Raw genomic sequence first — 22162 nt, forward strand, 5'->3', positions numbered from 1 at the left:
AATCTGTCAAATGAAATGCTAGACTCTGACCTCTAAGGTCTCCTTCTGGTGTAAGACTCGCTGGGAGGTCCATTCAATGGCTCCTCATTGCTTTCAGGATAAAAGTCAAACCCCTCAGTGTTACATGGGCCCCTCCAGATCTGGCCCCTGCCTTCCCCTCCATTTTCCCTGACATCATACCCTGATGGTCCTTAAATTTGCCTCTGACACTTCTGTGCCTTTAGAACACAGGACTCCCTCTGCCTGTAATGCCCTTTCCCAGCTTCTCAGACTCCTCCTCATCTTTCAAGTCACCGTCCAATTGTCATCTCCTCTGAGAAGGTGAGTCTAGCCCTTTCCTCACAAGTTGGTTACAGTCTTCTCCTCTGTGGTCTCACAGGACTGTATTACACAGCAACTGCCTGCTGACTTGTCCATCTCCCTTACAAGGACCCTGGGTGCTCCCTGAAGGTACAGACATCGTGTCCATCTCCTCTGTATTCCCACTACCTGACCCTGTGCCTGCCATACAGTGTTTGCTGATACTGGACCGAATTCCACTGAAGTACCACATGCACTTTGAAGCGTTATTACAAAGGACCAGAAATTGATTTTTTTAAAGGAATGTTTTCTCTATTCAAAAAGCGAGAAAGTAAACTATCTCCAAGCCTTTGCCTTATTAGGAAAAAATATATATATAGCGGTTTGGAATTGTGACATAATCTTCACGGAGATGAAAAATATACACTACCTTTGTTTCTGAGAAACCTCTCTTTAAACTAACTGAACCACAGTGTTTTAAAAAGGAGATTCAAATTTAGAAATGATGTCCAACTTGGTGGGTTTTGGTTTGGGGTGGGGTTTTTAAAAAAATTTTTTTTTTTAGCAAGAGGAAGGAAAATCTCCAAAAGAGATAAATTATACACTAAGCCTTCTGAAAATTCTCAGCCAAACCCTGGAAAAATCAGATGAAAGGCAACAAGAAAGAATGTGATTTTGTATAGAAAAGCAAAATGCCTTATTAACTACTAATAATATTGAAAGGTATGTATGGGTGTTATAAAAGATAAAAACTAAGTTAATGAAATTAATAGGTAGAACTTGGACTTGACGGAAAAGTTGGAGAAGAAACAGACATTTTATCTTCCTTCAATACCTTCTTCCATCTTTACACACATTACCTCTACACCATAAGGCGAACCAGCAAAGTAGGCAGTATCGTCTGTGTTTCACAGATGAGGAAACTGAAGTTCATGGCGGTTAAGGGACTTGCCTAAACCTATCTTGCCTCTAAGCTACAGAGCTGGAATATGAACCCAGGTCTGCCTGGCTCCAAACTGCTGTCTGACACACCAGGAAGAGAGTGGTAAAAGTGGAAGGAAGGGCCAGGCACACAGGTTCCTATGAAGGAACTCAAAGATGCAAAGAGGAGCGGCGTTTCCCTCGATGCCCACACACCCAAGACACTGAGCTTTGCAGTACAGAATGCTGTTAAACCTGACGTGTAATGCAACTCGTTACAAAGGGATTTTTAATGCTTTATGTGATCCAGTTTATCAGCATATATAAATAAACTCCTAAAGTGTGGGCAGCAGGCAGGGAGTATGATGATATGATGATCCAGCATCAGCAAATCTTTTTTTTTCCTAAGCCCTCCTGAACAACAAAAATCCCTGCACTGATCCGAGAAAGAGCTTTATAGTGTCAGTCAACACTTAAAATACCCTCCAAAGGCAGGCAGAAATGATCACCGATACTTCATTATTCAGAGTCAGCCTGGAGGAGCAGCTGAAAACCAGTTCTTTCTCTGCTGCTTATGACTGAAACTTTTGGTGGCTTCACTTACCTCCCTGGGTGATCTCACCTATAAAATAAGGCATTTGCTCTCTGATCTCTCAGATAGCCTCCAATTGTATAAGTTTTTTCTCATGAGCATAAAATGATCAGAGTAAATTCCAACACCACTACCCAGCTAGCTGAGGGAGCAAGAGATGTAGAGGAAGAATATTGGAAGAAAAAAAAAAAGTCATCCTCTGCCCAGTGCAAAATGTCTTTTTAGGAAAAAAAAAAAAAAATCTATGATAAGATATAGCTATATTGAAGGAGAGAATGATAACTAGTAAAATAGGGTATAAAAACTGACAAAAGTCATCCTTCCCTTCTTTCTGCCCCTCCGTCCTCCTTCCCTCTCTCATTCAGAGTGTCCCCTGTTTGGGATTGGGTGAGGCACTACAGATACAACTATTAAGTAGTAAGACCTGGTTCCTGTTGTCAAGAAGATTTGGCTTCCAGCAATAGTAACAGCTCCCATTTGTACAAGGCTGGGGGTTTACACTATACTTTGGCATATGCGCTCTTCACAACAACCCTGGGAGGGCGGGAGGGCAGGTAGGAACAAGTGTCATCATAATCCTTCTTTTACTGATGTGAAAGCTGAGGTTCAGCAAGGTCAAGTGGCTTGTCCAAGGTCACACAGCTGCTAAGTGACAGAGCTGGGCAGACAACACATCTGCAGAGGAGGAAAAGGACTACAGACAAAGGGGTATATTTGTGACAACTGTGTGACGAGTGGGGAAGTGAAGAGATGAGGGCAAGAGCTGGGAAGTGGTGAAACTTGAGTGGAGCTTTGACTATGGGGTAAGATTTAGACAATTCACAACCTACACTCACTGAATTCAATGCAGAAGACAGCATAACACTACTTTAGAGAGGGTGGAGTGCAGAAAAACAAAAGGATGTCTATATTTATATGCACACAGAAGCACACTGTCTTTCATTTAAGAAGTGGACATTCTTTAGCCACCAACAGTAATCAGCATGTGTGTGCTCTGAGTATTTTTCTCAGGAGCAATGAAATGGGTGGCTCCGAGCCTTTTCCCTTGGCACTCGCAGTGGGCATCAGGGAAAGGGCCATGTGGTGTTAGGGGCATGGGATCGGTACCCAATGAGCCAGGGTGAAAATCCTTGAACTTGGCACTCTTGACCGTTACAGTAACTACCTGAGCAAACTGGCCTTCTCAGTCAGGTATTCTTCTCTGTGAGTGAGACTAGTCACATGCTTGCTTGTACAGCCAGCCTACCTTCCCAAACTGCATTCATTGCTACCTAGGCTCAAGAATGTAATTAATGAGCAACCTGGACCCTGTCCTAAAGTGGGAAGGAAGAGGAGGAGAATGTCTGAGAAAGATTTCAAGGTGATGATAGAGCCTCAAAATTACCTAAGTGTGTAATAACACAGGCCCAGGCTCTGTATATCAGAGAGAGTGGGATTTAAGTCAAAAAACAGGAATTGGGGAGATTGTGGATTCAGGCTAAAGGTCCTTGAGAGGGGAGACTTTAGACACAAAGAAGAGTGAGATTAAAGTTAAACCACAGACCTGTTTGGGGTAGGGAATTTAGGGGACAGGAATTCTACAGTTTACTCTTTGCAGAATTATAGATCTTATTTCTTACTAGTAAGACTTTAGTCAATCCTCCAGAATTCTGATTCCAATTTTATTTCATCAGGTAACATTTCAAACAATACCTATTTCATCAAGCGTTCTGAGATGGAATTCACAGGTGTAATTCACACTATAGAGGATATTAAACAATCCCCCCTCACCTCCAACCCTAAGCAACTGGAAAGCAGTGGGGATGGGATGGAGGCTGGGACTATATGATGATGGTACCCAGGAAACGGTTTTGGAGTTTGGACTTGAAGCTGAAAGTGACTCTTTCCAATCAGAGGGAATTTAAACCTTCTCTTCCAGCACATGAACCCAGTACTATTTGCAGAGTGGATACAATGACCAAAGATAAACAGAGCTCCAAACTAGACAGCAGAACCAGTGCCAGCATCTTTTCAGCCTTTCTGGCATCTTGAGGGGCTCATCAGAACGCAGCAGAGCCTTCCACAGACATCTACCAGTGGAGTCTTGAAGACTTGTCCTTGAGCAAGTGCCGAGTAATGACTAAGCTTAGTGAGGAGGAACCAGAATAGACACACACATACTCTATCTACCTACCTATCCACCTATCTAAAATATAGTGTGTATACATACATATATTTTCAAATATATATACACATTTGAATATAACAGCATTTGTATACATGAATATATGCTATAAATATATATATATATATACACACATATATATATTTACTTCTCAATCATTTACAACCAATTTATGAAATCCTGAGAACTCCTCATCCCATTGTTATATAAAGAAGACTGTTGCTAAGTGACTATAAAGCCAGGATTCTGATGCCCAGGTAGGGGGTAAAATCAGGCACGTCTCCTCAGTAAAACAACGTCCTAACAAGGCTTATTTTGGTTCAGATGTAGTTGGGGTTTTTTGTTTGTTTTCGGGGAGATTAGCAGGATTATATGTGAAGTTACTTACTGCTGTTGTCACTATGAAGACCCACCATGTTAGAAGACGTACATAAGCTGTCTCACTGAATCGTCAGTCCAACACTGTAAGGAAAGTATCATTATCATTCCTATTTTACAGAAGAGGAACTGGGCTCAGAGGAGTGGAGGAACTTCACCCCCGTCTGTCTTCTTAAATACTAATTCATACACAGATATGGGTATATGTGTGTATTTTATAGATAATAGTTACCGTCTACAAACCGATAATAGAATTTCAAGTTTTCATTTCAAAAACTACAAACATATGGGTCAGGTAATACTTATAAATTCTTATTATTCTGGTTTTTTTCCTAGCGGAGGTAGATATTAAATAAATGGTCAAGCTATAATGGAAAGCTGAAAATATTTAGGTAAATCAATCTTACCCATAACTTTGATTACAGAAGAAGATGAGCACTCATTTTATAAATTTTTAATCAATGAAGACTGATCAATAAATACCTCCTAAGGACATCTGTGTGAGAGAGACTTATCAGGTACGTTACACTTCAGAGGAGGGCTGTGATTGTGGAAAACCCGAATGTACTGGAAAAAGAACACTGTCATGGGAATCAAGGTCAATCTCTCTCCCAGCTCAGACACTCCTGACCTATGTGATGTTGGGCAAGTACACTTAACCTTCTGGGTCTTTGTTCACCTCATTTGCAAAATAATGGCACTGTAAAAGATGATCTTTCTTTTCCAAAGAGGGATCTCATAGAGCCAGCAATAAAATGCTCTGATTCATATTGGTCAGAGAGCAAAATTCAGACTGCAGCAGAATTTGGCTACAATAGGCCATGGCCCCATAACTCACAAGAACACTTTTCATCTCAAAGCCCAGAATGACGCCATCCCAATCTGGCAGGAGCGAGTTAACGCAGTCATTCAGTAATGCTCAGGCTCCTCTAAAGAGTAAGATATTTTACAACCAAATTAAATAGCCCTTATTCTTGACAGTAAATAGCAAACTAGGCAAAATTAGTTATTATTGACTAATAATAACTATAAGAATATCAAAGGCTTAGGCAGCAGTTACCATATGACAGGCATTGTTCTGAACACTTTGTATCATTAATTTCTCACAACTATATGCCAAGGTAAGCGTTTTACAGATAAGGAAACAGAGAGACTAAGTAACTTAGTAAGTGGCAGTGCAGGACTCTACTCAGCTGTTCAGCACCAGTGTCCACACGCTTGACCTCCATGCCACTCTGCCCCTCTTGGACAACGGTGTCACTCTCTAGATGCCTGGATTGTAGCCTTTTAAGTCTTTGGCGCTTCCTGCCCCTTTCTCTCTGACCGACTCTCCGGCTTGTTTCACCTTCTAGTCTCCGACAGATTCTGCCCACAGGTTTCCTCAGACTGAACTTTCTGAAGCAGCCCAAGGACAGGAGGAGCCAGAAGGCCTCCAGCAGCCTAGTGGACGCTATTCAGCCACAACAGCCATGGGTCACGTGCCCCAGAGCAAACTTCTCGGTCTGACCTGACACAATGTCCTAAAATCAGCCTTCACAAGGTAACTGAAAATTCATCTTTCTTAAACCCAGGGAGAACTCTCACCTTCACCAAGAGACAAGTCAGAGGAGAAAAGAAACATTTCCCCAGGAAAAGCATTTAATGAACTCAGATAAATTAAGACTAAACTTTGTAAAAGTTTAATGGTAGAGATGGTGCAACACAATGGTCTGAAAATAGAGCTTGGGCTTTAAGGGCAGGCTTAACCACCACATGCCTCAAATTCCTTCTGCCTTATTCTTCCATTTGGAAGACCAAAGCCACCAAGAAGAAAAAAGGAGTGTGGTGAACCTCATGAATGTGTTGCAGAAAGGAATTAAGTAAATTAATAGAGATATGAAGAAAAAATACCTTATCTAAAGATATGATATTCTCTGCCTGATTTTTTTTTTTTTTTCATCTTAGATACAAGAGAAGAAAAAAGAATGGAAGAAAAGACTGAGGAGATCAAGGAAAACTAGTCAGCCTGCAATGCTCTTTCACTTCAAATTCTGGGTCCATAATTATATTATTCCCCAAAATAATAGCTTTCAAATGCCACTACTATAGGCTGAGATACAAGGGAAATAAATGATATCATCATGGGGCGTCACTTTATTACATGTTCACTGTATTACATTCATGTACCTCAGAAGCATAGAAAACTACCATCCTTCAACATTCATTAAAAAAAGAATTATACAAAAAAAACCCCACCACCTTAAATTTTAGTGTTTCATTTCTTCCCACAATCCCACAGAGCTGGTAGGGGGAAAATGTTTCCATCATCTACATTTACAAACTAGTTTCTATCAGCCCTTGGAATCACTATTTACTCACATCACAGCCTTCTGCCTGCTACAACACACCAGTATTTGCATGTATTTAATGCAGTATCCTCTTACTTGGGTGTTACTTCTTACTTGGATCAGTCAGAAGAGGTTTCAAGATAGGGAGGAAAGAAGTAGGAGGTGAGAAAAGGGCAATTTGAGTCAAGAGAAATCCCACACCCACTCCACATTGAAATCACAGCTATATATGATGTATGGTCCCCGCTAAAGGGAAAAGCACCTGGGGGCCCCTAAAAGCTAGAAGGCAAAACACCAATGAGGTCTATTCTGTGGGACTCAGTCTCACCTGAGGACAGAGGCTTTTGTAATTCTGAACAAAACTCAAATGAAATGACATATGCTAAATAACAGAGGGGATAGAACAGACTTTCAGTATGGGCTCAAACTAACAACACAGCTCATTTGAGGGCAGATGGAAATAAACCCCCTTCAGGAATGTAAAACAGAAGGAAAAGTGGGCTTTCAACTTTCCCCTTAACTAGCTTTTATCTGGCAAATGTCTAATATCTTCCTAGGAGTCAAAGTCCTTGTCTACCAGTCTTATAAAAAGAAAAGAAGATTTTTTAATTGACTTTTTTAATTGAAGTACAGTTGATTTACAATGTTGTACCAACCTCTCCTGTACAGCAAAGTGACTCAGTTATACATATGTGTGTGTGTGTGTGTGTGTGTGTGTGTGTGTGTGTGTGTATACACACACACACTCTTTTAAAATATTTTTTTCCATTATGGTTTATCCCAGGAGACTGGATATAGTTTCCTGTGCTATACAGTAGGACCTTATTATTTATCCATTCTAAGGGTAATAGTTTGCATCTACCAACCCCAAACTCTCAGTCCATCCCTCTCCCTTCCCTCTTCCCCCTTGGCAACCACAGGTCTGATCTCTATGTCTGTGAATCTGTTTCTGTTTTGTAGATATGTTCATTTGTGCCATATTTTAGATTCCACATATAAATGATATCATATGGTATTTGTCTTTCTCTTTCTGACTTACTTAGTATGATAATCTCTAGTTGCATCCATGTTGCTGCAAATGGCATTAATTCATTCTTTTTTAAGGCTGAGTAGTATTCCATTGTATATATGTACCACAGCTTCTTTATCCATTCATCTGTCGATCGACATTTAGGTTGTTTCCATGTTTTGGCTATTGTGAATAGTGCTGCTATGAACACAGGAGTGCATGTTTCTTTTTGAATGAAGTTTTGTCTGGGTATATGCCCAGGAGTGGCATTGCTGGATCATACGGTAATTCTATTTTTAGTTTTCTGAGGAACATCCATACTGTTTTCCATAGTGGCTGCACCAACTTACATTCCCACCAACCATGTAGGAGGGTTCCCTTTTCTCCACACTCTCCCCAGCATTTGTTATTTGTAGACTTTTTAATTATGGCCATTCTGACTGGTGTGAGGTGATACCTCATTGTAATTTTGATTTGCATTTCTCTAATGATTAGTGGTGTTGAGCATGTTTTCATCTGCCTATTGGCCATCTGTATGTCTTCTTTGGAGAAATGTCTATTACAGTCTTCTGCCCATTTTTTATTGGGTTGTTTTTTTGTTGTTGAATTGTATGAGCTGTTTGTATATTTTGGAGATTAAGCCCTTGTCGGTCGCATCATTTGCAAATATTTTCTCCCATTGTGTAAGTTGTCTTTTCGTTTTTTTTTTTTTTATGGTTTCCTTTGCTGTGCAAAAGCTTATAAGTTTGATTAGGTCCCATTTTTTTTTTTTTAATTAATAGCTACTTTATTTATTTATTTATTTATTTTTAGCTGTGTTGGGTCTTCGTTTCTGTGCGAGGGCTTTCTCTAGTTGCGGCGAGCGGGGTCCACTCTTTCATCGCGGTGCGCGGGCCTCTCACTATCGCGGCCCCTTCCGTTGCGGGTCACAGGCTCCAGACACGCAGGCTCAGTAATTGTGGCTCACGGGCCCAGCTGCTCCGCGGCATGTGGGATCTTCCCAGACCAGGGCTCGAACCTGTGTCCCCTGCCTTAGCAGGCAGATTCTCAACCACTGCGCCACCAGGGAAGCCCTAGGTCCCATTTTTTAATTTTTGTTTTTAAGGAAGAGCAGATTTGCAAACAATTCCTGCAGAAACTTCTTCTATTCTTCTGTTTCCAAAATAATTCCAAAGGCTGACTGGTAAGATTTTCAATTAAATTTTTAATCATTAAATGCTACAGAAAGTCTGACTTGGTCCAGGAGAATTCAGAGAGTAAAACCCTGAAAACTGAATTCTTGAGGCCTGTCAGAGTCCACAGGAGCTTAATGAGGTCCACACCCTGGCCTTCCAGCTTGATTTTCCAAAGAAGCCATAAACTGAGAGCCGTAGGCCACTTAAGTCCAAGAGTCAACAAAGGTAATTTTCATTCACCTACTTCTTAGTAGAATGTAAGTAGTATAATGCTTAGCTCAAAAAAGTACTCACTGAATGAGTGCTAAATGAAAGAACAAAATATCCCCAGGGAAGGCACGACAGTGACTCCCACTTCATGCTCTGCCTGAGGTTAGACCCAACTATGCTACATAAATAGTGTAAAAAAAAAAATCTTGTTCATAGCAGCTTTATTTGTAATAGCCAGAAATTAGGAATAATCCTGATGCCCTTCAAGAGGTGAAGAGTTAAACTGCAGTATATCCATACAATGGGATACTACTAAGCAATAAAAAGAACAAACTATAGATACACACAACAACTTGGATGAATCTTAAGGGAATTATGCTAACTGTAAAAAATAGCCAATCCCAAAGGTTATATACTCTATCATTCCATCTATGTGACATTCTTGAAATGGAAAGATTATAGAAATGGAGAACAGAAGAGTGGTTGCCAGGGGTTGGGAATGGGGATAGAGGAGGCAAGAGGAAGATGGAGATGGCTGTAAAAGAAAAAAGGGAGAGATCCTTGTAGGGATGGAACTGACCAGCATCTTGATAGTGGTGAATACACGTGATAAAACTGTACAGCACTTAACACACCCAGGTGAGCACTCTTGCTCACACACGTGAGTACATGTAATACTGAGGATATCACAATTGTATTGATGTCATTATCCTAGTTGTGATTATTATACTATAGTTGTGCAAGATGTTACCATTGAGGGAAACCGGGTAAAGCATACACAGGTCTCTCAGTATTATTTCTTACAACTATATAAGAATCTACAATTATCTTAAAAGTTTTTTTAAAATCTTAAGAAATCTCTCCTCTGCCACCATAAGCACCACCATTTGAGACTGAATGTTTAACACATGAAATCTTTCCTTACCACCTACATAGATCTCTCCCGCCTCTAAATGCACCGACTGTTTTTATCACATAATCAAACTCCTCTTCTTACATTAAGGACAGGTGTTTCAGGACTCTTATCTCCTTATAGGATAAAAGCTCCTGCGACAGGACCCATGTCCTCTACCTTTTTGATACCCTCTCAGTGCCTAGCACAATGTTGAACCAAGAGCAGAGACTGAATAAAAGTGGTTTTAATAAATATGTGAATGAAGGAATGTACACATTTTCTACTCCTTATAGTAGAGCTGGGTAAACCAGTAATTCACAATCCTTTTGCTCCAATTTTCTCAACTCTGAAAGGCCTGTAAAAGCTGTGCTCCCCACCCCAGCCTTACAGGCCTACAGTGAGGTTAAAGATCACCTCCCACTGAGGCTGCAGTAGTAGCTGCATTGATTATTTGCTGTGTGATCTTGTGCCAGCTAATTTCTCTGAACCTCAGTGTTCCCATTTGTAAAATGGGGGATACTGCTTATTTTTGCAAAATGGTGGCCAATTCTTAGTAAGTTTATGCCTTTTCAATAGTGTTTTATTCATGTAGAACGTTTCTCTAAAGATCGAACTTTACTTCCATTTACAATGGCAAAAGTAATGTGTACAAAGTAAATGGAGATAGAGGATGGAGAAATGGGAGCAGACCAGTTCAAGTGGAAGCTGACAAGGGAATTTACTGGTAGCTGTTAGGACAGTGCACCGCAAGTACCCCTCCCTGCAAATCACTGTGGAAGAAGCCTTATCTCAGGCATGGCCTCCTCCCCTTGGTTTCATGCCTTGGTCCTGTCCAAAAGCAGCATAGATACTAGGGCAAGACACCCCAAAAGTCTACGATCCCTAAGAACAGTGGGTTGGTGGTACTGAAGAGAAGGAGAAAGGGCTTCTGTTTATTTTCTCTGCCAGGGAAGTATTTGTTTTCAGGGTAAGTCTACTGCTTCCTTCTCAGGGCTGGGAGTGCCTTAGTCCGTTCTTACCCAGAGGGTGATAACTTTTCCCCTAAGTATGCAGCTGTCTGAAAACATATTTGCTCTGGATGTGTCACTGGGTTATGAAGAGTTTTATGAGAAATACTTTACACATGGCTGTTTCCAAGCCCAGGCAGTGGAGATATTTGCTGACCCATAAGACAGAGACGGACAAACACTGGATATAGTTCCAGGGTCCAGGTTTTAAAAGAATATACTTAGTCGGTTGGTCAGTCATTTTGAGCCCTGACTACACACCTGGCCTCAGCTAGTAACTGAGGAGGAATCATGCATGACTGTTACAGAACAGACCCCGTCCCTTAATGGAGATCCTGGTCTAATTTTGCATATTCACACATGTTTGCTTTACTTCTACCATGATGATCTTGCATGGAACAACAGCACGTTTTGTCAAAGCCAAGGTCTTAAAAAAAGAACATCATTCCAAGCATATTCCCTATAACCAGCAGAAGTGTATGAAATAGAATATAAAGATATGTCCAAGTTAGACAATAAACATATGGCATAACCCACAGATTTCAGAGAAAAAAAAATGAATGTGCTGTCTAGAAGGATTAAAAATCTTTAAAACTTTATGAGTTCTATTCTCTTCCTTATTAATGCAATGAATAATAGCATATACTCATTAAGTAATTACTACGTGCCAGGCACTATATACTAAGCCTTTCAAAGAATCAGTTCGTTTAACCTTTAAAACAATCTCAAGAGCGATGTGCATAATATTTTTTCTATTTTATAGATGAGGAAACTTCAGCTTAGAAAGACCAAGGATATAAAACCAGGATAATCTGATTCAGAACCAGTATTCTTGATCTTCACACTAAGCTACACTACTCTGGGCTTGTTTTACAGAGAAGGCCACGGTTGTTATTGCTATTACTGAGAAGAAAGTATACTTAGTATTGGTCCTTCAAAAATATTAGGTGGAACCACACAAAATTGCCAATATGCAAATGTTCTGATCCATAGAAATGACAATTTCACTTGGTTCAACGTAATATAATATCAAGACAGAGAATGACATGTGCCTGGCCCCAGCACAGTCCCTAACTAGCTGTGAGACTTTGGGCAAATCACTAGTCTTCACTTGTCTCATCCCATAAAATGAAAAGGTTGAGCTGAATTTGTCTTTAAGTTCCCTTCCAGCTCTATAATTACAAGGGAAGGAAGAGACGCACCATAATTCATTTGTTCAATAATTATTTCTTAAGTGACAACTACATACCAAACACTGTGCTTTCTCTTTCATTCTAAATTCATCTGCATTTCAAGGACAGCCTCCCAGCAGCTTCCTCTGATCCCTGGGCTCTCACTTCTTAGATATAAAAACCCAGCTTGAGGATTCTTGCTTACCTTCTATTTAGGGAAACTGGCATGTGTCGTAGGATGCTAGCAGCTCCTGCCCCATCACCATTCCACAGCATAAGGGAAAACCAAATGACCTAGAAACTACTTCAGGGTGAAGAGATAAAGTATGGTGTGGCAGAGAAATGGTACATGTGTACAAATGTGCATCTACCAAAACAAAGAACTCTCAGTAAGTATACTGGCTCACAGTGACCTCCAGAAAATATTTTTTCTGGACTTTACTTGCACACCCCCTCCACCAGGAAGATAGTCATCTAGCCTTTTAAATTTAAAAAAAATCCAGAAGGAAGAGACCTCAGTTTTGCTGGGTAGAGCACTTGAGCATCTAGTCACAGCATTTGCAATGATTAAAGATTGGGAGTAGAGGATTATGGGAAAACAGCAAACGGCAAGCCTCAAGACATTAATTCAACACTAACTGTGCTACTCAGTAGCTTTGTGAGCCTGGATTCATCATTCAACCTGCCTTTGCCTCAGTTTCCTCATCTGTAGAATAAAGAGACAACTTCTAAGTTCCTTTCCTATCATAAAGGTGGACAAGCCCTTTATCATCTAAGTTTTTACCATCTAATCTGCCATCTGTTCCTTTTTGCACGTCCACTGTGGACACAGCAAACAGCTGTTTTCCAACACGCCTACAACAGTTCTTCAAATACATACTTGAAGTCTCTCATGTGTGCCCACTTCAATCCCTCTCCTCTGGCTTAAGTCGTGTGGTTAGCAAGATATTGGGAGTAACTCATGTGGAGTCATATAGCTAAACTTTGAGCTCATAAATAAGGGAATACATGCAGCAAATAGCTGTTTGCTTTCTCAATTTCTTAAAATTGAGAAAGACCCATAACTCTCAACCTCATTCCCTGGGAATCCTACCAGCTGTTACAGGAATACAAAAGCTACAGGAGAAGGGGATGAATAACCTTGACATGCTGACAGTCTAGCTGAGATTGAACCTACACACAGTATGTAACTGGTGAATTCTATAGGAAAGATTATTATTATGTGCTAAATTTGGGTACGTACCCAGTGTGAGTCAAAGGAAGCCAGATGAGCAAGGTCCGATGTGGGGTATAGTCTGCTTCAGCAAAAGCCCGTTGTTCTATAGATTGGACTCTGAATCATTGAAAAAGACACAACTCACCAGGGAAAATATGACACCAACCCAGCCTCTAACCTCTTCAAATTAGGGGTGACCCTGGGCTCTACCAATAGAGCTCCCTCAGACCCTTCTGGGATAGATCAGAAAGGGTTATCTGACAGGGCAGTGGCGGCCATTGTCAGCCGCATGTCCCTTGCCCTTCTGTGTTCTCTTCTCAGTCAGGGCTGCTCATTTCTCTCTTAACCTGTAGCTTAACTTTCTAGTTCATTTAATGCAAACCATCGCTAAATGGGGCTCCTATGAAATGTGTCACTTTAAGTACCTTGAAGTCTCCAGAAGGATTTTTCCTCCTCCTCAAACAATTACCTTTTAGAAACAATAAACCAAAGAATCAAAATGATTTCACAAGAGAAGTAATCACAAAAGCTATTTGTTTATTAATAAACTGCTTCTCCACCTGCCCAGTTTCATTACAAAATACAAATACCTATCAGGAAGAAAGTAATTTGAGAACTGTTATTAATCAAATTCTATGTTTTAGAGACGAGCAGTTTTCTATTTTCTCTTCAAGGATTTTGAATTATAAACTTTCTCCAAGAGACAGACATGGAGAAAAGTTTCAGCCACATCAAATTTTGAAAACATGCATGAAATGTAAGCTGATATATCTCATAACTGATGTTTTTATAAACCTGTCCTTAAAAATCAAGGGCATGCTCTCAACACTCTCTGTCATGGAAATTGTTCCAACAGGCAAATAAATAGGCATTTCCATGGTTAAGGCCTCACAGCTGTCATATTATTTAGTTCTGCACAAACGAAAAATCCTATTACCAAAAAAAGGTTGGAGGATCTGTGGCTGGAATCTGGCAAGCAATTGCAGTTCCACTTCGTTTTGGTCAGTACGCTCCCTCAATGCAAATATGAACACCGTAAAATATTTAATTAAAAATAACTATGTGGTCTGAAAAACAAGTCCAGCACAACTGGAAACATGTCCAAATGAGAAGTTAACACTTTGCCATCTTTAATTAACGATGCTATGAAACTCATTAGAGAAAAGAGCTCACAGTTCCTCAACCCCCATGCTCCAATGACTCAAAAATGCACATTCAACTCTAAAGGACAACAGAACAAGCAATACAATCTCCCACTTCCTCAAGGTCACAGAATAGACTTTCATATCACAAAACTCAAAAGAATCCAAATTCCCAACCGGTCATCATGTTTCTCCATGAACTTGTCTCCCAGTGGGGGAACTTGAGTTTATAAAGTCTTTGCTGCTTGTTTGAACTTGATTTCTACTATTTGCCTGGTATTTGAGGGAAGAAAAAAACAACATTATGTTAGGGGGAAAAGTATAAAAAGACTCAAACATGAACTTTCATTTCTTACTGATAAAAATTTAAAATATTGTTTAAGGTTTATATAGACCTAAAAGAAAAGCAGAATTTCCAGAAATTGCTCCAGGAATTCATGGAAAGAGAAGCCTTTCACCTGTACTATTCTTTTAATAAATAAAGCAAAGAAATAGCAAGAACTAGATGGCCTTTCAAAATGCCTAGGTTCTCTCAAATGATTTTTGACAAGGGTGCCAAAACCACCCAATGGAAAAAGGACAGTCTTTTCAATAAATAATGCTGAGAAAACTGGATATCCACATGCAAAATAATGAAGTTGGCCCTTTACCTAACACTATATACAAAAATTAACTTAAAATGGATCAGAGACCTAAATATAAGACTTAAAACATACAATTCTTAGAAGAAAACATAGGGCAAAAGCTTCATGACATTGGATCTGGCAGTGACTTCTTGACTATGACACCAAAGGCACAGGCAGCAAAAGAAAAAAATAGATAAATTGGAATTCATGAAAATTTTAAAGCTTTGTGCATCAAAACACTATCAACAGAGTAAAAAGGTACCCCACAGAATGAAAAAAATTTGAAAATCACATATATCTGATAAAGAATTAATATCCAAAAGTTATAGAGAACTCCTAAAGCTCAACAAAACCAACCCAATTAAAAATGGGCAAAAGACTTGATGTTTCTCCAAAGAAGATATACAAATGTCCAATAAGCACATGAAAAGATACCTGACATCACTAATCTCTAGGGAAATGCAAATCAAAACTGCAATGAGATACCATCTCACATCCATTAGGATGGCTACTATGAAAGAAAAAAAAAAACAACAGAAAATAGCAAGTGTTGGCAAGGATGTGGAGAAATTAGAACCCTTGCGCAGAGTTGGTGGGAGTGCAAAGTGGTACAGCCTCTGTGGAAAACAGTATGGCAGTTCCTCAAAAAATTAAAAGTAGAATTATCATATGATCCAGCAATTCCACTTCCGAGTATATACCCAAAAGAACTGAAAGCAAGGTCTGGAAGAGATATTTATACACCCATGTTCACAGCAGCATTTTTCACAACAACTAAAACGTGGAAGCAACACAAGTATCCACTGATGGATGAATGGATAAACAAAATGTGGTATATACATATATTGGAATATTACTGGCCCTTAAAAAAGGAAGGAAATTTTGACATATGCTACAATATGGGAGATCTTTGCGGACATTATACTAAGTGAAATAAGCCAGTCACAAAAAGAGAAATACTGTATGATGCCACTCACATGAGGTACTTAGAGTAATCAAATCACAGAAACAGAAAGTAGAATGGTAGTTGCCAGGGGGTAGGAGTAGGGGGAAATGGGGATTTATTGTTCAATGGGTATAGAATTTCTGTTTTATAAGATGAAAAGAGTTATGAGATGGATGAGGGTGATGGCCGCACAACATTGTGAATGCGTTTGATGCCACTGAACACTTAGAAAAGGTTAGGATGATAAATTTTCTGGGTATTTTACCCCAATAAAAAAAAATTGGGGGAAAATGCCTAGGTTCCTATTCTTTTATAATATCACTGAAGAGCAGTTAAGTGGTATCCACATTTACATTTCAGAATTACCACTTATATGTGACCTTGGGCAAGTTACTTAGTCTCTCTGCATTTCAGCTTCCTCACTGGTAAAATCTCTACTTAAAGGTATGATGTGAGGATTAGATGGGTTTGTATGTGTAAAGCATTTAGTCTCCACAATAAACACTACCTAAGTACTAGCTGTTACCTAAGTACTAGCTCCACCACTAAATCTATTCTCAGCATCACAAATAAAATCTCATCCCACCAACGAGAAACCATTTGCATTTCATTCTCTGAAATGATGATGGCCTGGCCCCAGGTTCAACATCTGATCTAAAAAAAGTGAATCTTCCCTTCCTCAGCAGGAGCACACTAATGGGAACTGGGGCCCAAGTTACTCTGTCCTTTGGGCAGCAAAAGAGGTAAGACACTTACCCCCAGTTGCATTTATTCGACAAATGTTCATAGTGTACCTAGTCTGTGCTGGGCCCTGTACCGGATGCTAAATTTATTTGCTCATACCCAGCACTTCCCGCTGTACTCTGTGGAGCCCAAGGCCTTGTTTCCTTATTGAAATATGCTTATCATCTAAAAGCAATGCGGTATAAAAACATTTCCTAGGATGAAACTAATAAGAATAGAAGAGGGCACCCCAAATCACCTATTTCTATTCTCCTCCTTATAGTTCTATTCTTTAAAAAAAAAAAAACAACAACTCTCCATTTACTTTCAAATTTCATAATGCAATTGTTCCCAGGTAAGTTTTTATCCAAGATTATCAGGAAGAAAGACTTCAGGCACACTTGCTCTGAAACTGACAAAATGACAGAGCAGGCCATGCCTGCCTCCACCCACTCATGGACTGCAGCACACTCCTGGGCCGTGTGAATAGAGCCAGGACCCTGGAAAGGCAATACACAAGCATAGGGCATGCACGGAAGCCACCATTGCCAGGGAAACTTCCTCCTTCTCTAAACCTTCCAGCTAGGGACCAGAAGATAAAACTTCGCAAAACTTAACATTTACTGAGGCCCAGGTAAGGCGTAGCCACTTGTAAAAGAGCTGATATACTGACTGATTATTAATTATTTTATGAAGTCACACCATTGTGTTCAGGCAGCACAATGGGGAAAAAAAAAAAAAAAAAAGAGCACTGACTTGGGAGTTTGGACCTAGGCTTGAATTCCAGGGTTACCACTCACTAGCTGTGTGACTCTTGACCAGTATTTCACTTCTTCTAAGTTTCATTTTCCTTAACTATATTTGCACAGCCTAAAATTCCTCCCTTTGAGGATCTTTGTGAGGATTAAAGGAAATGATTCATGTTAAACACCTAGCTGATGTCTGACACAATAGAATCTCAACATTATGGATGCCCTACCCACCCCTTATTTTCAGGCAGGAAAAATGTCCCAAGGAACTCAACTCCTGATTTAGAGGAATAATAAGAATGGGTGGATCCCAGGCTAATACTGCCCCTAGTTTTTCTAAGAGCCTAGTTCTGATAACTAATATTTTTAGGACTCTGACAGTACTTGGGATGTTATGAAAAATCAAACCAAGCCTCCTCCAATAGCTCTTTCTCACCCAAATTTTACAGAGAGCAATCAAGAAGGCTTCAGCTTTATCTCACAGAGCATTATGTTCATTCACATGCCCATATGCATACAGTCTTAAGAATTGGGTTCTTCTCTTATGTGAGGGCCAATAACCTCTCCAAAACTTTAATAACTCTGAAGGCTTAGCTAAAAGAAAAAAGAAAAAAAAGGATTGGGTCTGCATTTGTGGCATTTCATGGTGTGTTGAGTGGATCCCCAAGACCAGCCCCAGATTTCTGATGGTTCAGTGGGAGGACTCATGGGACAGCATACAATCATACAGCCGTGATTTATTACAGTGAAAGAATACAAAGCAAAATCAGCAAGGAAAAAAGGTAGATGGGGTGAAGTCTGGGGAAAACCAGGCATGGGCTTCAAAGAGGCCCATCTCAGCTGAGTCATACACACAAGTTGTGACAACATGTGTGAAATGTTAACAACCATGGAAGCTCATTAGAGAGTCAGCGTCCAGGGGTTTTTATTGGAGACTGGTCATGCAGATACCCCCTGCCTGGCATGTACCCAAATTCCAGACTCCCAGAAGGAAAGTAGGTGCTCAGCATAAACTGCATTGTTTGCACAGTTTAGATATACAGTGAGCTACTGGTATCATATAGAGTGATGGGAACCCTTCTGCAATCCAAGTTCCCAGATACCAGTCAAGGACCAACCATGCAAGCAGGCGTTTCTAAGGACAAGCCGTCTCAGGCTCCCTATGTTAATTCCTTCCCGCACACACAAAGCAAAAACCCAAATATCTAATTAATAACTGCCCTCTGACCACTAAATTCTTAGAGCCCACTGACATATTGAAATTCTCATTAAAAAAAAAACAGATAGTGAATATAACTCAGTGCTTCAAAATATATTCATTCAGCACATTTGTACTGTGTCAGCCTGCTGGGCTCCAGGCAGTAAGGAAATAACAATAAGTCCCTGCCCTCTAAGAAATTTCAGACCAATAGGGACGGTAAGATGAGTACACAAAGAGCATTAACACAAGGTGGTATGCGATGACGACCATAAAAGAGGTATACGCCAAACACTAAACCAGTTAGAGAAGGGAGAGGAAACTTCCTGCTGTGATGAACCAGGAAGATTTTGGTAAGAATTACCACAGAGCTGCAGTTTTAGGAACAGGTAAGATCTGAGAGTAAGTGGCAGGGCAGGGAAGAGCTCAAGAAGGGGAATAAAAGTATCCTTCCAGGCACAGACAGGAAGCTATATAAACAATGCACAGAGGCTGCTATAGGGAAAGGGGAATACGGTTTGAATGGAAGACTGGGTTCATAGAAGGGGATAGTGGAAGACATGAATCTAAAACACAGGTCTCAGATGTCAAACTAAGGAGACTGAGTTTTATGCAGTGGGTAATGGGGGAGTCTGTGTGTGAGTTTTTTTACTTTTCTAAACATGTTACTTTAGCATGAATGAGAGGAGTCACTATAGTCGAAAGGACCAGGGCTTTTGCCTTAGATCTCACAAAAGCCGCAGAGAGCTAGAAGGTGCAAAGAGGTGAAATATAAATGTCCTTTGGGAACAACATTGAGAAGGAAGCAGTAACAATGCTCCTCAGGAGATGCAGGAATCAAACAAGACTCAAAGTTCTTAAGTCAACTGCGGGATTAGTGCATTCAACCAGAAGTGCCTGGAAGGGCAGCCAGGTTAAAGGTAAAAACTAATAGCAGGGCAGAACATTCAGTGGCTGTGTCTAGAACTCCGATGGAGATGAGGAACCAGTGCTCAGGAAGGAGGTGGCGACTAGAATGGCAAATGTGGAGGAAGCCAGCTTAGAGGCTCAGCTATAGCAGAGGAGAAGCCAAACACTACACACGGCAAGTCAAGAGCTATGCATTTCTTCTGCCTCAAGCAAACATAACTAGGCTCTTAAGCTTGACAGAGAGATAGCACTATAAACATAAGCATGCATGCACACACACACGTGCACACTACTGAGAAGTGCTCTGTGGCCAGAGTGCCTCGGTTCAGATCCTGACTCCACCATGTATTAGCTTTCTGATCTGAGACAAGTTACTTAACTTCTATGCCTCTGATTTCCCATCTATAAAATGGGCTCAATAATAGTACCTATCTTATAAAGTTGTGGTGAGGATTCAATGAGTTAAATCATGTAAAGAGCTTAATGCAAAGTCTGTCTGGCACATAGTGAGTGTTCAGTAATTGTTGGCCACTATTATTATACTGAGTCTCACTATAACGTCATGAGATAAAGCCAGGCAATCATTATCATCTCCATATTACTAATAAGGAAACTGAGACTCAGAGAGGAAATACTTGCCCAATTTTCACACAGTGCAGAATACAAGTTAGGATTTTATAGAGTCCAGTCTCCTTAATGAGATTTACAAAGCTCTCCATGTTCAGCCTACTCGCTACGTCTCTGGCCTCAGTTCCTGCCAACCTTGCCTTGAACGTGAAACTGTGCCCGCCACACTATTTCCTGCCCCTCTTAACCTTCTGATCCCTATTCATCCCTCAAGTCTCCTCTCAAGTGTCACCTCTTCCAAGAAGCCCTTGGCACTTGCTCCCTCTTCCCTCTCACCACCCCACCTCCCTCTATACTCACATCTGACTATTAACATCACACCATGTGTAATTATAGACGCCTGCTTTCCCCACTGGACTCTGAGCCTAAAACAATTTCTGGCACACAGTAAACACAGTATTTATTGAATGAACTAACTCTTGTCTCTAAGTCTGATATCCTTCCCCCCAGAGCATGCTGCCCCTTTATCAACAAACGTTCGCTATTTATTAATAGTTTAAAAAGAGTAGCAACAAAATTTCACCAAAGATCAACCAGTCATACTATACTTAAACATCAAACTAAACTTAAACACGTGGTCATTGTACCTGTAGGCAGTGAAGCACACAAACACACCCTTCAAAGAGCTGACCATTCCCACCCACAGCTCATCTGTCTTGGTGCCTGTGGTCTCAAAGGAGAGAGACCAAACCCAAATCTATCAAAGGATTCCTCCTCCGCTTGATTAACCCACTGAGAAGGACCTGGGGGCTTGGCACGTGAGGAAGACAGGCTCAAAGGTCTCACATGCCAAAAGCCCAAGGTGAGGTGCCTCCAGGAGGTTAAAGGGTACATCTTGCTCCCTGTGTTCCACCTGTCAGCCTGAGACTAGCTTTCAGTTCCTGATGACTCAGAGAGTGAGATCATGGGGAAAGGTTACCAGAGAAGGGAAGAAGGGAGCACGTCCGCTCCATCCGCAGTTCCTCACACACCAAGCAAACACCTGTGCTCCATTCCACGAACATCTGTTCCCGGAAGCTTCTGACAGGTGGAGCCACATCTCCTCCACACCCTTGGCTCGGGCCACCACCCAGTTCATGTGGGAAGCAGGTGATCCTCTCCACAACTATGCAACTCTAGCAACCGAGGCTGATCTCCCCAGGGGCTCTTCCCTGAGGAACTCCAGGTATATGTCAGGTTTTCCCGTTGGTCTGGATAAAGCCGACAACACTCAGGGAAACAGAAACACAGGCCCAGAAATATACAAACACACACTTGTGTGTACTTGTGTCTGACGCTGATGGCTTGGGGAAAAGGGCCACTCAGTTTCTTGCGATTTGCCCACAGATGAGAGTTTTGTGGCCCACGCCTCCCTGCTCCTCCCCCACCAGGAAACTCAGAGACTGCTAACCACAGCAGTGCCTGCTGAGCACGAGAAATTCTGCAAAGCACGAACCAAATTCAGCACGTACTGGGTGTCAACAATTCCCAGAACTTCAATTCTGGAAATACGGGCCTTACACATTCTTTCTGGGTCCAAGCCTCAATCGTCTTGCCAGAAGCACACCTGGGTCCTTATTAAAAGTGGTAAATACGCTTAACTCCACGGCAGGCATAGTTATCATCTTGGAATTAATCTCCAATGTGGTCCAGTCCATAAATTAGTATATGGAGCCACCATTTTCCAACACATGTGTACCTTCCTCCAGAAGTCTTGAATTAAACAGCAGCACCATCTCTGCTCCTACAAGTACCTTTTACCAAAAGCTTTAAAATATCTTATCTGTTCCCACAAGTCCAAACAAGCGTGCCTTCGATCAACCTCAGATCCACCTTCCATACTTTGGACAGTGTTACTGTCCTAAAGTCTAGTTATTTCACACACAATATTGAGACA

General features: G+C 40.8%; 1 protein-coding gene and 1 long non-coding RNA gene across 14 annotated transcripts in view; one reads left to right on the forward strand and one right to left on the reverse strand.

Moving 5' to 3' along the window:
• SYTL2 (synaptotagmin like 2) overlaps positions 1 to 22162 on the reverse strand; it is a 101456-nt gene that overhangs the window by 72232 nt on the left and 7062 nt on the right. The window contains exon 1 of one of the 13 annotated variants that reach the window (XM_082343275.1): positions 21206 to 21734. The exons of 11 other annotated variants lie outside the window; for them this stretch is intronic. The gene's annotated coding sequence lies outside the window, so the exon portion shown is untranslated. Of the gene's footprint in view, positions 1 to 4365; positions 4440 to 21205; positions 21735 to 22162 lie in introns of those variants that run through there. One more of the 13 variants, XM_082343276.1, reaches the window with a different exon arrangement.
• LOC309606390 lies at positions 4448 to 17116 on the forward strand. Its single transcript, XR_014231799.1, has 2 exons — positions 4448 to 8445; positions 8769 to 17116. It is a non-coding gene; the product is annotated as an uncharacterized lncRNA (long non-coding RNA).

The sequence above is a fragment of the Balaenoptera borealis genome (assembly GCF_965194805.1).
Source record: "Balaenoptera borealis genome assembly, chromosome: 11".
Taxonomy (NCBI): Eukaryota; Metazoa; Chordata; class Mammalia; order Artiodactyla; family Balaenopteridae; genus Balaenoptera; species Balaenoptera borealis.